This window comes from Pogoniulus pusillus, chromosome 11, assembly GCF_015220805.1.
Source record: "Pogoniulus pusillus isolate bPogPus1 chromosome 11, bPogPus1.pri, whole genome shotgun sequence".
NCBI classification, from domain to species: Eukaryota; Metazoa; Chordata; class Aves; order Piciformes; family Lybiidae; genus Pogoniulus; species Pogoniulus pusillus.
This window is the reverse complement of record NC_087274.1, coordinates 24,669,473-24,682,829: the sequence shown is the minus strand read 5'-3', so window position 1 is coordinate 24,682,829 and position 13,357 is coordinate 24,669,473. Positions and strand designations below refer to the sequence as shown.

At 46.0% G+C, this 13,357-nt stretch overlaps 1 long non-coding RNA gene across 1 annotated transcript; it reads left to right on the top strand.

Moving 5' to 3' along the window:
* Positions 1–4,198: 4,198 nt before the first annotated feature.
* Positions 4,199–7,979, top strand: LOC135179560 (uncharacterized). Its single transcript, XR_010304042.1, has 4 exons — positions 4,199–4,262; positions 5,639–6,460; positions 7,025–7,159; positions 7,359–7,979. It is a non-coding gene; the product is annotated as an uncharacterized LOC135179560 (long non-coding RNA).
* Positions 7,980–13,357: the final 5,378 nt, after the last annotated feature.

Below are 13,357 nucleotides of genomic sequence, written 5' to 3'. Positions count from 1 at the left end.
AAACAGACGACGCATGACACTTTGGATAAATATTCTGTGTGTTCCTAGAAGCAGTGTGAAAGCTGGCTCACAAAATATTTGCTAGAGCCTTAGAGTGCCTGGGGAGTAGAGCAAGTCCAGAAAGCTCCTCAAAGCAAAGCCTTATTCTGCTTTGTTGCAACAGAGGTCTTTTCTTCGTGCACCAAACCTGAGTACTCCAGATGCCAAAGGCTGGCGAAGGGCAGAGTATGCCAACAGCAGCACAGCCGTGTCGTCAGCGGGAGCCAGGGGACACAGGACAGGCTGGTGCCATAGACATCCCTGCTCCAGCCTGGGTGGAGCATAACCCTGACTTTACTCCCCTAACAGTCCTAATCACCCCACCAAAGTGCTTCCACCCCATCACAGCTGCTTTTTGTGAAGGTGCTCTGCTCTCAGTAGGAGGCACAGCTCCACTCAGCCGGCAAGACTAATGGTGAAAGCTAAATGGGGGGGATGAGGAGGGTATTTAGCCTTTCTTTGGAGTTAATTAGGGTTGTTCACGGTGTATTTACCGGCCCACACCCTTTCTTAAGTGATCTATGGAGGATAGAAGCCACAGGCCACAACTCACAGGTGTGGATCCTTCTCTAGCAATTAAACTGCTAAGGGAGGTTCTTAAATGGCTGAACTTCTTCAGTATAAATCTTTTATTAGTTCTAGATCTGGACCTCCCAATATGCTTAAAAATAGGATAATTAGACTCAGGGAAAATCTTGTTCTTTCATTGTGAAGAGACACATCAACATGTCTATAACACCAGCACACATTGCTTGCAGAGATTAAGTGCTTTGGTGAGACATCCATCCGTGGTGGAATATGAAGTGCAGGTCTTAGTCATTTGGCAGGATTCAGTTTTAAGTGCAAGGATTTTAGAGCTTTAAGATGTTGATTTTAAACCACTAGATCCAGCTGCTGTTGTTATGGTGTAGTATGAAGCTGTAGGACTAGGATGAACAGGGTAGCAGAATCTGTTCTTCTCCAACACAGGGGAACAAAGGCCAAGCCTTGCTCTGGGCAACCTGGCAGGAGCTGGCTGGCATGCAGAGGCATTCCTGACACAATCCCACAGCGGATCCCAATAAAAAGACAAATGGAGGTCAATGCACTTCCCCACCCTGCCATTCTTTGATGCTGGCCCCCCCTCCTCCATTCACCCACACAAACCCTTGTGTAAATGGGTCAAGACTCACTCTCCATATGGGGCTGTGCCTGCTATTTTTAATTTCTGAAAGTTAAACCAGCTCTGAAGCTGGATTAGTGATGGCAGATCCTCCAAACTATAGGCACGTAAACTGAGGGTGGACAGCTGCTCCGGCCGACGTTCCTGGCTGGGAATCCAACCCTTAAACACGGTGGATGCACATGCACATACATGGCTTCTTGGCTGCCCCATTTATGCCCATCTGTTACAATGGCACACTGCCTGCTTAGAAGTTGGTTAGCTCTTTGCCCTTGGGTAATATACCAGGCAATGATGGATATATAAGGACAGTCTGCATAGGGTGGCAAGAGATCTCTTCCCTAGAAAGCGCCTTCTCCTGCTCTGCCTGAACCTTGAAGTCTGGTCTGGTGGTGTATGCTTGCACTTCAGGCACACCTGTTTCCTTACTGTCCTCCTAATCAACTAAGCATGCCAAGGAGAAGAAAAGGAGCCTGTGGACTTTATGGAAAGTTCTGGCTGTCAACAATGAGCCAGGTTGTATTACAGAGCATTCCTGAAATACATGTGGTCACCAATGGGGCCATCAACATGATAGTTCCACCCACTGGCACTCTGCATAACAGGCAACAGGACCAGGGGACAAATCAAATTTCAAAGGATTGCATACATCTGAGCCCAAGACATCACTTGTACATTTCCCTTAAGAAGAGAGCCAAGGGACATAACCCACCCTGGTCTTTAGTAGGGTACATGATGCCCTTTCACATAAGAGCATGATGACATGAATAGCTCTGTCAGGTGAAAAGCAGGGATTTTTTTGTGTTCCTTTAAGATACGTCCATTTCCCTTTTCTTAAAGTGAGAGAATCCCCTTCAGGTGGAGACTGAGAACTTTATGGGCTTCTCTGTTCCCTCACCACACAGATTTTTTGCCAGAAACCAAGATCTTGGGTCTGTAGGGCAGGTAATATTTGGCTTGATGCAGAATAGGGCATGCTCTGATCTGCCTTTGTCTTTGCAGTAACACTTTGATAACTCTGCTGAAACTGGAGCCTCAGAAACTCTTCAGAACAGCTTCTGTCCTGAGAACCATAAAATATAAGCACCTGATATGAAAGTCAGCAAAAGAAGAATATTATCCTGCAGCTAACTACCAAGAATTGGATAAAATTACTTATCTGTGCTCACAAAGGGAAGACTTATTTTAGCAAAGTGCCTTTGAATGCCTCACTCTCACTTTATGAGCTAAGTCATCCTGTGTTAGAATTGTCTCCAATATACTTGCATGAGTGCAGGTTGGTAACAGTGGCTCTCCTGCTGCCTTTCTCTCAAAACCTCTTCTATCACCTTATTATTCTGCTTCAAGTTAGTCTATTTAGTTCAGCCAAAGCTTAAGGGAAGCAAAAAGGGAAGCTGTTGTGATCCTCCAAGATCAAAGACCCCAACTCAGGATAGCAAGAGTATGCTCGATGTAATGTGTTGTATTAGTGATGATGCTTCAACTCTCTCACCTTCATCTACTCTCCAGTAAGCCTGCACCTGTTTCTGCACTGTCTGCAAAGTGGCTTCCAAACCCTGCATGAGCCCTGATGCCCAATGAGAGCAGTGGCACTAGCACAAGGGCACTTCAGCTCCACCATCTCATGGCCAGGCAGGTTGGCAGCCCTTCAGAGGCCATTCTTGCATGATGACACACATGTCCCCAAGGGTAGGTCTTGGAAGGGTAACCAAATGTCTAGATCCCACTGAAATCCTATAGTCTCCTTGTCATCTGGGCCTTCATATAAATTTGGAATAACAGGAAATCTCCAGCTTAGAAGAGTTCTGTGAGGCACTTAGATACTGATGTGGCTGCAGCTATTTCTGTACTTCAGGTGGACATATCCAGTGTGTTAGCTCTGATAGTCCTCTTGCTGTCCAAACCAGCCTGCAACGTGTTGGCCCATATCCCATCACTAACAACTGTTTAGAGAGTGCTTTGAGATTTCCTGGAGAAATCTCTTATCATGCAGTCACCAGGATGAGTTAATGTTTTAATGAAAGAGAAATGAAGATTTTGTCACCATCACCACTGAGAAATCCTTGGAGCAAACTCCTGCCTGTGGGACCGAGGTGCAGGGTGCTGCCCCACTAACCTCAGAATGTAGCTCAGACCCAGAAGCCAGAAGTGAACAGCGTATGCAGATCTTGAACACAGGCCATTTCTCTCAAGCTAATTAGTTCTGACAAGCCCTGTTTCTCCTTACACATCAAGTTCACATTTTCCCTTATGACAAAATTATATTCCAGCTGCTATTGTATAATTAGAAGTATTATAAGTTTTGTTCTTTCTTGCCACATAAAGTGGAGGGTTTTTTCCTCTAATTGGATCCATAAGAATGCCTTTGCTCCTGAGATGAGTCAGACTTTTGCCAAGACTAATACTGCAGACAGGAGCTAACCTTCTTCATACCATGCTTTTAATTCAGCAATAGAATTTTATCACTGAGTTACTTGGGTGAGTGATATGGAATGGAAGCCACCTAAGTGACCCAAGCCTTCATGCAATCATGTCCCAAGACACAATGACAGCAGCTGAGCCAGAGCTGCAGGACCTTACTTTCGTACTTAGGACCAGAGGGAGTTTTCCAAGTATTTTGTGGAGGTCAAGAGCATGGTGGCCTCTTTCTCAAAATGCCTTCTACTAGTTAAATTCTGTTTCTGCAGGCAATTAGGGGTCTTTGACTTCTCTGGAAAGCATGTTTCTTTCAGAAGAAAGTTTATATGCAAACTGGCTAGCTCATTACCACACCAAGGATCCCTTCTTTATTAGCAACAGACAACATCTGAGCACGGTCAGAAACAAAACAAAAAACACAAAGGACAACACCTGAGCATGGTCAGAAACAAAACAGAAAACACAAAGGACAACACCTGAGCATGGTCAGAAACAAAACAGAAAACACAAAGGACAACACCTGAGCATGGTCAGAAACAAAACAAAAAACACAAAGGGAGACATCATGGGCTTGGGCTTCAGCTCCTTACAGTGGTACCAGACGGGAAAGTCACCACACAAAGCTGCAATGTGGTGTTGCCAGGTAACTGCTAGGATTAGATTCACCTCTGAATCAAAGACTTGGAGGTTCATGGCTGAGGACTGCTGGTATTGTCTTAAAGATTTCAATGTCAAACAGATCCAGCAAAGCTTTTAGAGCTAATGTAGGGTTGAGAAGCTCTATCCTACATAATACATGAGTGCAACTATGCTACATGGGAACCATGCAGAAGGCAAGGAGGAAAGCACAGGGATATGTCCAGGACATTTGTCTTACACAATACCTTCCAGAAGAAAGGCCAAGATTTCTAGCTTCTTGGATATACTCACCCCAAAACTTGCCAAATCTTTTAATTCTCTGTGCTGTGAACAGGCATAGGGTAATGGTAATGGGAGGTGAAATTCAATTAGGTGGAACAAAAAGAACCTTTTATGGATTTTCCATCATAAATCCTTTACTCTAATTTTTTACTGGGGGTCGGGGGGGAGGAGAGAAAAAAGTCATACTGTTTAAAGAAATGAGGCATAACATATAAACCAGCAATGGTGATTAAATAAACATCAATCAGTACTTAGTGAAAAATTGGTGCAAATACAACAGCAGCACAATATGTCGTTCTCCTTTTGCCAGGAAAACTGCTTAAAAGTAATGGCTGAAAAACTGCTCTTATTTGGGTGTCATCTAGGCACCAGATGGATGCCAAATGGCACTTGGGATTTTAAATCACAGCCTAGGTTTAATGGACAAAATTCAGTGAATCTCAAGCCAGGAACCACTTCCATTCCTTAGGCCCTCCACACTTAATTCATGCTGACTTCCATCTTTTCCTGTCCCAATATAACTAGGACTTGCAAGGCATAAATCTTGGCTTCTTCCACTCATACTGAGAGGATTGATTCAGGTCCTACTGATGGCAGGGCAGCTGCTGCAAATATAGATCCTGACTAGCCTCTTCATTATATTATTTAGAATTTTTCCCTGGCACATCTTGAAACCCTTTAATGCTGTCAATGTTGTCACACTAATGTTCTATGGCACTCACTGTACAAATCAGTGATGTGTTTACATCACAAATAACTGTCTTCCCCTGCCCTCAAAAAACCCTAACAGTAAAATGACCTCATTTTGGGGTCATCAGTCCAGAGAAAATGGGGGCATAAATCAGACCCAGAAAACTAAGTCACGATAATCTTTATCTCCCACAGGAGAGAGTAAAAATGGGCCCTGCACTGAGCAGGTAGCTTAAATTTCTCCTCCCTGATGAAACAAATATTGCAACGAGAATATCTGTCTTCTTGTAGAGCCCAAACTCCTTAGGTAGAGCAGTATTTGTTCACAGAAATAACACACTTTGTTATAGAAAATCACAACAAACAAATAGCAGAAGAAGGGAACCACATGTTTTCTCTCTCTTCCAGGAACCCACAGCCACCCAGGCCTTAGATGGAGAGGATGTGGGCACACCAATCACCCAGCATCAGGCAGCATTTACTGGTGCTGCACACAGACAGAGACATGTTGGTCACACATACACAAGAGCTCAGAGATGGGCCCATGGTAAAGTGTACAATTTAAACCCCATCCACTTACATTCTTGGAAACATTCTCTCCCAGGTCAAACCCAGAAAAATGTTCATTCCAAATACCATCGAGAGGCACAAGGAATTGCATCACTCTCCTGTGGCTCCAGGGCTGCAGTGTGGCCAGACAAAGAAGAAGGCATGAGAAGGACAGGATGCAAAGCTGCAACCCTAATTGTGACCTTGGAGGACACTTGAGGGTCCTTGGGCTCAAGCAGGAGGGTCACAATTCTGCACCACAATTCTCCTCAGCTACTAGCAGATCACCCATAGAGACAGTGATGGTCCTGCTCTGGCAGGGAGGTGGGACTTGATCTCTTTGGGTCCCTTCTAATCCCCAACATCCTGTGATCCTGTGAAACACAGTGAAACTGGTGCCAAGGCTTCTCACTCTTCCTGAACCAGCAGACCTGAGCACCACTTTGTATGACCATGACCACCAGTGTCCAGCTATCTGCACAGCAGCACACCAGCACTGGTGACATGGTGAGAAGAAACTGTGCATTTGCACACTCACGCAGTCACAGCTGCCACCTGTGGACATGATCTGGGGTTTCTGCTGAAGATAAGCCATGTATCTTTCAGAAGGTGGGGCCTTCTTTTGGAACAACCATGAGCCTTCTATTTTTTTCACCTTTTCAAAGCCTGAACAAAAGAGGGGTAGGTTTAATTAATGTTCTTTTTTCTTCTCCTTTTTTTTCCTAGAACCATTATTTGCAATGTCAAGAATAGAGATCTTTTAAAAAAAAATTCAAATGCAACCTGTTCTTTAATCTGGCCTTTCTTTGAATCTCTCCTTTCTTTGTAGACATGTCCACTACTCCTTAACCTAATTTATGTGATTGGCCAATTGTGAGGTAATGAAGGGGATAAAATGTTTTCTGGAATGCTGGGATAATCAACAAATAGCAATGACCAGTAACTGGACCACGGCCAAGACAGGAACTTAATCCCCTGAAGTCCAAGGGTATTGTGAAGTTGCACTGAAGTGGGAACTGAAAGAAACAAGTTACATCATTCCATTTGTTTCCTTAGATTGGGACAAATGCACTCACTCCAGTGAGCATATTTGAAAACTAATTATACAGGGAGAAAACAAGTCAGGAAGGAATTTCTCTACTTCTAGGCATATGTGATTTCAAGTGCGGTTTAAACATTTTAATCCTCTTCTTTTCTGGCAACTTTTTACTTTTTGATGCATTCAGCCTGTGTCGTTTATTCCAGGGGTCACACACTCTTGCCCCTACCTCTGCTTTCCTTAATGATGAGGAGCAGCTCCCTCGCCCTCTGTTAAACACTTCGCCTGAATTCTCAGTGGCAACACAAGAGCCGAATGGTTCAGCTGCAAGGATTAAGGAGGTGGGTTTCAAATGGATGTGTATCCTTGGAGTGTAAAATTTAAATGAGAAGAGAGAGGCACCCTCACTTGCTCTGCCCTGGATTCTGAGTAAAGGTCAGAATTCATCACTGCTGGGGTCCCAATGAAGCTAAGCAGTTTTGTCAAGGACAAACTTGGGGCTACTCAGCCCAGCCAAGTGTTTCTGGTGGATCTTTCCAGGTTTGGACATACACCACAAGACACATGGTCGAGGAGGATGAAGAGAGAGGATTTTTCAGGTGGTTGGTATGCAGTCACTGGATTCGACACTTCAAACTACACACAAGAAGCCTCGATCAAGGCTCACAAGTTCAGCACCTAGACACAGACTGAAGCACAGCACTTGTAAGACCACCAAGAAGTGAGTTACCATGCCTATGGTGGGGAAAAAGGCTGGATTACGGCCAACTGAGTAGTGCTAATGAGAGGACAAAGGGCCCTCTTCAATATCCCCTCTGCCTGTGGTACCATCAGCACAAAGGGGCTTACCAGAAGTAGGAGCAGGAGAACTCCAGTTAGACATGTGTCCTTACAGAGTGGTTTGTTGACTCAGTCCTTGTGCTAAGACTGTGCCACATATTTTCCAGAAGGAGATCTGGGGATACTGCAGGTTGACCTCCGTGCTCTGATTAGCACCCAGATGCTCAGTAGTGCTTTCACAAATACAAATCATTTTCTAAACCCTGCTGAAATAAGAAATATCAACCTAAAAACCAACCAAAGCAACCGAAGCTCTTCAGGGACTTCCACACTAACTCTCATGCCCTTCTGTGCTGCTTAGGCTCACTTTTCCTTCAGTGACTGGCTCACTTTTACACCTGAGGAGGTGTAAAACAGCATTGCCTCTGAGGAGGCAATGTTGCATGTGCAGATGGATTGTAAATTCAGTGGGGAGAGGACTGAGGTTTATTCCTCATTTGCACCTCAGACAGTGGGTCATGATTTCACTGCCACGCCTAATTCACGTTGTTGATGGGTAAAAAAAAAATGAACATCTTAAAATGCCTGAGAAGGCCCAGGAGAAGATCCAAATAGAGTCATTTCTTTCCTTACAGGAACAGTTGGGGTCTGTAAGGATGTGAACTTTGAAGGGAGCATGAGATGGTATTTGTGGTAATGAGATTTCCAGAGCTGGAGGCCCATGGGGAATCGTAAAGAAGAGAGTGAAGTGAGACATGAGGAGTGAGGAGAGATTAATTAATGGTAAGGAATATCCTCTGGGTACTCTTTAATGAGCTAAACCACTCCAATTTGTAAGAACTGTGTTAATAGCCCACGGTAAAGCACCAGATGGGCCAGCACCAGGGTCTACACCCGAATGCAGGAGCTTTGGGCAGTCCTGCTGCTCCTCTCTCTCTTTGGCTCTGATCTGAATTTGCAGACTCCTCACAGCTCCAAGCCCGTGGACCACATTTCAGATGAAGACAAGTTCCTCTTCTTCCTCCCCCTCCACAAAGATCTCTTTTTTCTTCTGGCCTTGCTCCGCGCATTGCCTCTTCATTTGCATTCCAACAAGCTGATTGTTGTCCCCCCAGGAGCTGGCTGCAGGACCTGGTCTCCGCGGCAGCTGCACCTCGCTGCGCGCAGGGATCTGCTGATGAAAGCCGTCAGCTCGCAGCGTCCCCCAATCAGCTGCGCCTCCTTTGCCGCTGATGAGGAGCACGTGTCGGTGGGCCTGCAGCCTTTCACAGCCGAGCTCGGCCGCGGGGCGAGGCGGAAGGCAAGGCTGGCGGACAACGGGCAGGTAAGCTCTGGCGCGTCCAGTTTCTTCTTCCCATGGTTTCAGGGTGGATCTGTAGGGATCGGTGGAAATGACCAGCGTAGAAAGCAGTCCGTAGTCCAGAATCCCTTTGAAGGTGAAGTTCCGCAGGAGGTGGCTTCAGAAGACAAGGCCTTTGTGGAGAAAGAGGAAAGGCAATGGCGGTGGCTGGGGAGCTGCGGGAGGGCTGGGGAGGATAAGAGTTCCTGTGGCAGTGCCTGGTGAAGCAGCAGAAGCTCTTGAGGTGCGTGTGTGCTGTGCTAAGGATATCTACTCCTACACTGCATGCGTTCAGGAGAGTTGCGCCTGCCCTGTCTGCGGAGCGGTTTGGGGTGAAGCCCTTGTCACTAGCCAGCTCTCCAGCCAGCTCTCCGGCGCTCTGAGCAAGGCGATCCGATTAGCTTACAGCCCCAGGCGCTAAGCCTCCTGCCCCAGCCTTTAGCCAGCAAAAAGGCTTGCAGAAGATGTTCACAAAGATGTGGGGGTTTCATCCGCCTGCGACCCTTAGGTGCTGTGGTAGTCTGAGGGGTCCTGGGTGCCCCTTAGCAAAACCCCGGGGACGGAGGCCCATCCCAGGGTATTGTGCTGTTGTTATCCGATTCAGCCTTCCAGGATCACAGCTTGTAAGGCAGAGCCTGGCTGATCCCTGCCTTTGCTCCCTTGGCTCCAGGAGCAGCACCTTCCCGATCTCATGCTTTGTGGGGACATGGCTCCCAGCTGGCAGGGACTAAAGAGCTGCGCCATGCGGCCTGCTCGGCCCCAGCTGCGGAGGGCAGCTGCGGCCTGCCCTCAGGCCGAGGGAGAAGGGAACGGGTGGAGGGTTCTGGCAGGCCGGTTTGGGCCTGATGGGTTTTGTGCTTATTCTGCCTGACTGCATTTTGTATATATGCTCTTGTAGATAGGACTTCTCTTTGCACTTCCAGCCAGTGTGCAGTATTCTCATTCTTACTCCTGGTTGTTTAGCCTGTAGAAGAGGAGGCTCAGGGGTGACCTTATTGCTGTCTGCAACTACCTGAGGGGTGGTTGTGGCCAGGTGGGGTTGGACTCTTCTGCCAGGCAACCAGCAACAGAACAAGGGGACACAGTCTCAAGTTGTGCTGGGGAAAGTCTAGGCTGGATGTTAGGAGGAAGTTGTTGGCAGAGAGAGTGATTGGCATTGGAATGGGCTGCCCAGGGAGGTGGTGGAGTCACCACCCCTGGAGGTGTTCAAGCAAAGCCTGGATGAGGCACTTAGTGCCATGGTCTGGTTGAGTGGCCAGGGCTGGGTGCTAGGTTGGCCTGGATGATCTTGGAGGTCTCTTCCAACCTGGTTGATTCTATGAAAGGGGTAAGAGTCATCTCTGTCCTCCAATCCCAGGTAGCTTGTGTCCTCAAGCTGGGACAGATGTCATATTAAGGAACAGACTTTTAAGGCCTAATCAGGAGGACAATGAGGTACAGCTGTCTAGCAACAGATGTCTGTGATAGCTCAGCTCAAGGCCTGATTCTCCTATCTTAGGTATCTTAAAAACCTCCCTATGCAGTCTCCCTCAGCACTTCCTTACCCATTTGCAGACCTTTCTGGTGTTCAGAAAGTCTGATTCTTTCCTCCAGGATTTTTCCATCTATCTTCTCCTCTGGGGTTTGGATCTTGTGTGTCTGGAGTACGTATTACTTAAGCTGTAGTGCCTGGAGCTGAACAAAGCACTCCATCCACATGTCTCAGATATGCCTCTCTCAATTAAAAACAGAGACTCTAGCTGCCAAGTGCTGAGTTAATAACATATCTATTAATAGTGACTGTTATCAGGGAAATGGGAAGAACAGCAGACAGATGGAAGGAGAAAAACAGCATAGAATGAGACATTTCTCTGAAAATACACTGGAAATGAACCACAAAACCTGGTTGTGTAAGCTACAGAGTGATGGTGATGTGGGTGGTAAGCATCCCTCTAATTTTTGCACAGGAAACCATGTTTCAGATTAACTTTTCAGAAGGGATAACACCGGTGATTTACTCCTACATGAACAAACCCCCACACCAGCAGGCTTAGGCACTGCCGCGGGCAGTGCCTTACAAACATTCTTCTCTCATCACTGTGCAAACCAAAGGCCATTTTTGTGGCTTACTGGGCTATAGCAGCATCAGTTACTGAGTTTGTTACAAAATCTCAGGTAACATAAACATTTAGAAACATCTGTCCTGAGGGATTGAAGAAGAGCAGAGCCTGACTGTTACAGGAGTTGTTGGTTACCCTGTGGTGTTGGTCAGCTTGCATATTCCAGAGAGAGAAACTCCAACTGTGTAGGGCTGCACCGATGTCTCCTAAAGACTCAATGTCCATACACACAGGACCAGATTCATGGGATGGAATTAAGGACCAGTATTAGATGCCATTCCTAAATCATAATTAGGTGATTCCTAAAGATCACAGAACATTAGGAGTTGGAAGTGACCTCAAAAAAATCACTGAATCCAACTCCACTGCCAGAGCAGGATCATCTAGAGTAGGTCAAATCCCAGCAGCTCTATTAAAACAAAAGGAAAACAACAACACCCCACCACCACCGCCCCCAACAAACGAAACCACAAAAATGCTGAAGGGGAGAAGTTTTATGTGGTGTTAACAGCTGGAGGGGGTTTTCGTCAATCTGAACACTGAATCATGTCGGTCATTCCTCTCCCTTTCGTCTTCCCCCTAGCGTTGGGATATCTTCTGCAGAACTCTTCTGCCCCAAATATCAGTCTACACATCTCCAGCATGACAAAGCTCCTTCAGTGCCAACACCCTATGCTAAAGATCGTATTCAGTGCTGGGTCGTTAGATGTTCTCATGTCATTGGGAGACAGTGGGGCTATGGTGCGGCAGAAGTGCGCGTAGAGGATAGGCTTTCTGCAGTAGCTCATGGGGCATGTGCTTTGTTTCCAGCATGCTTTCCCCACTCGTGGTCTGAGGAAAACCTAAAACTCAGCTCAGAGTTGGAGAAGGTAGCTTTATGTGGCAAGCCACTGGGCTCATACACAACCCTATTTTGGATGGAAAAAAAAAAGCTTCAGTTCCAGCTCCAGAAACATGCTAGTGTCAGGGGCCTGACCAACTTATAATTGAATCTCTTTGTGTTATTGGTCCCTTGGACTTCCTAAACTGAAGCAAGCTACATTTGATTTCTTTGGCATCCTCCAGCATGTGTATTGCCAGCATGCTGCCCTTGGTGCCTTGTGCAAGCCAAAGTGGCCACTTCTGTGACCTTTTGTTCCTTCTATACATGGAACATATTGCAATGATTTTATAACTCCTCAAATAAGGTCTCTTTTATTCTAATGTGAATGCCCTGTTAACTGGGTTTTGGATCCTCTCCCAGTCTCCAGAATACCTGATGGTTTATATTTTGGATATACTGGGCTGCCTGCTTGGCCAGGCTGGGAAAGAGGGTGTCTGGTTCATATGTGTCTCCCTTTAGGCTGCTTGTTCCAGATCTCCATCACATTCTTTTTATTTAAAAAAAAAAAAAAAAAAGGAAGAACACAAACAACTTTCTTCTAAATTCTCACTGCAAAAGCTGCCCACCAGCTCACATGTGCAGTCTCAGCAGCTACCAAATGCAAAATGCCCCTCTTGTTGCTTAGTACAGCTTGTCCAGCCCATGTAAGTGAATGAATCCGTGCAACTTTGCAGCCCGTAAAGCTTGAGCTGGGTTGTTTCACCACAGGTCCAAGGCCAGTGTCTGAGGCATGAGGTCGCAGAGATGATCTCCCAAGCAGTGCAGGAAACTGGCACAAGAAAAGCTACATTTCCTGCAAATTGCTTTGTCAGAAGCCAACCTGCTTGCAGGAACGTTTAAGGAGGGAAGAATCTTCAGACTAAACATTTTTAAACTATACTTTTCAACTTGCCATGACACTGCCTCTCTCTTTCTGTCTCCTTTTATTTTCTTTTCTTCTTTTTTTTCCCCTTAAATGAAGAATTTCTTTGGATTCTAAAGCTCCTCTGAAATTGCAGTACACTGAACTTTTCAGAAGTTTTTCATAATCTTTAGATATCACAATTGAAATAAACTGCTCCCATATGCTTTGGATTACAAATTTCAGTGGAACCAATCTGAAACTGGAGGGGGAGAGTCTGGCATGCAGGTTTACTTGTTCTTATTTAATATGGGAGTGGAAAACTGAAAGCTCTGAAACCTCTCACAGGATGGGGAACAAGTTTCCTACTTGCTTGTGGGGGCCAAGCACTGCAGGCGGAGAAGCTTTCACAGCAAACCAGCCCTGATGAAGGTTTCTTTCTGTCAACAGATGGAGAGGAAATGCTCTTTGCTCAAACATAAACTGGTAAGCGAGGGTATGGTGAAAATTTGGAGGTACACTAAGCCAAAATGTTTGGCTCTCTCTCATCCTTAATCCATCCTTCTCCTCTTTCTCTAGATTAACACTTTTCTTTGT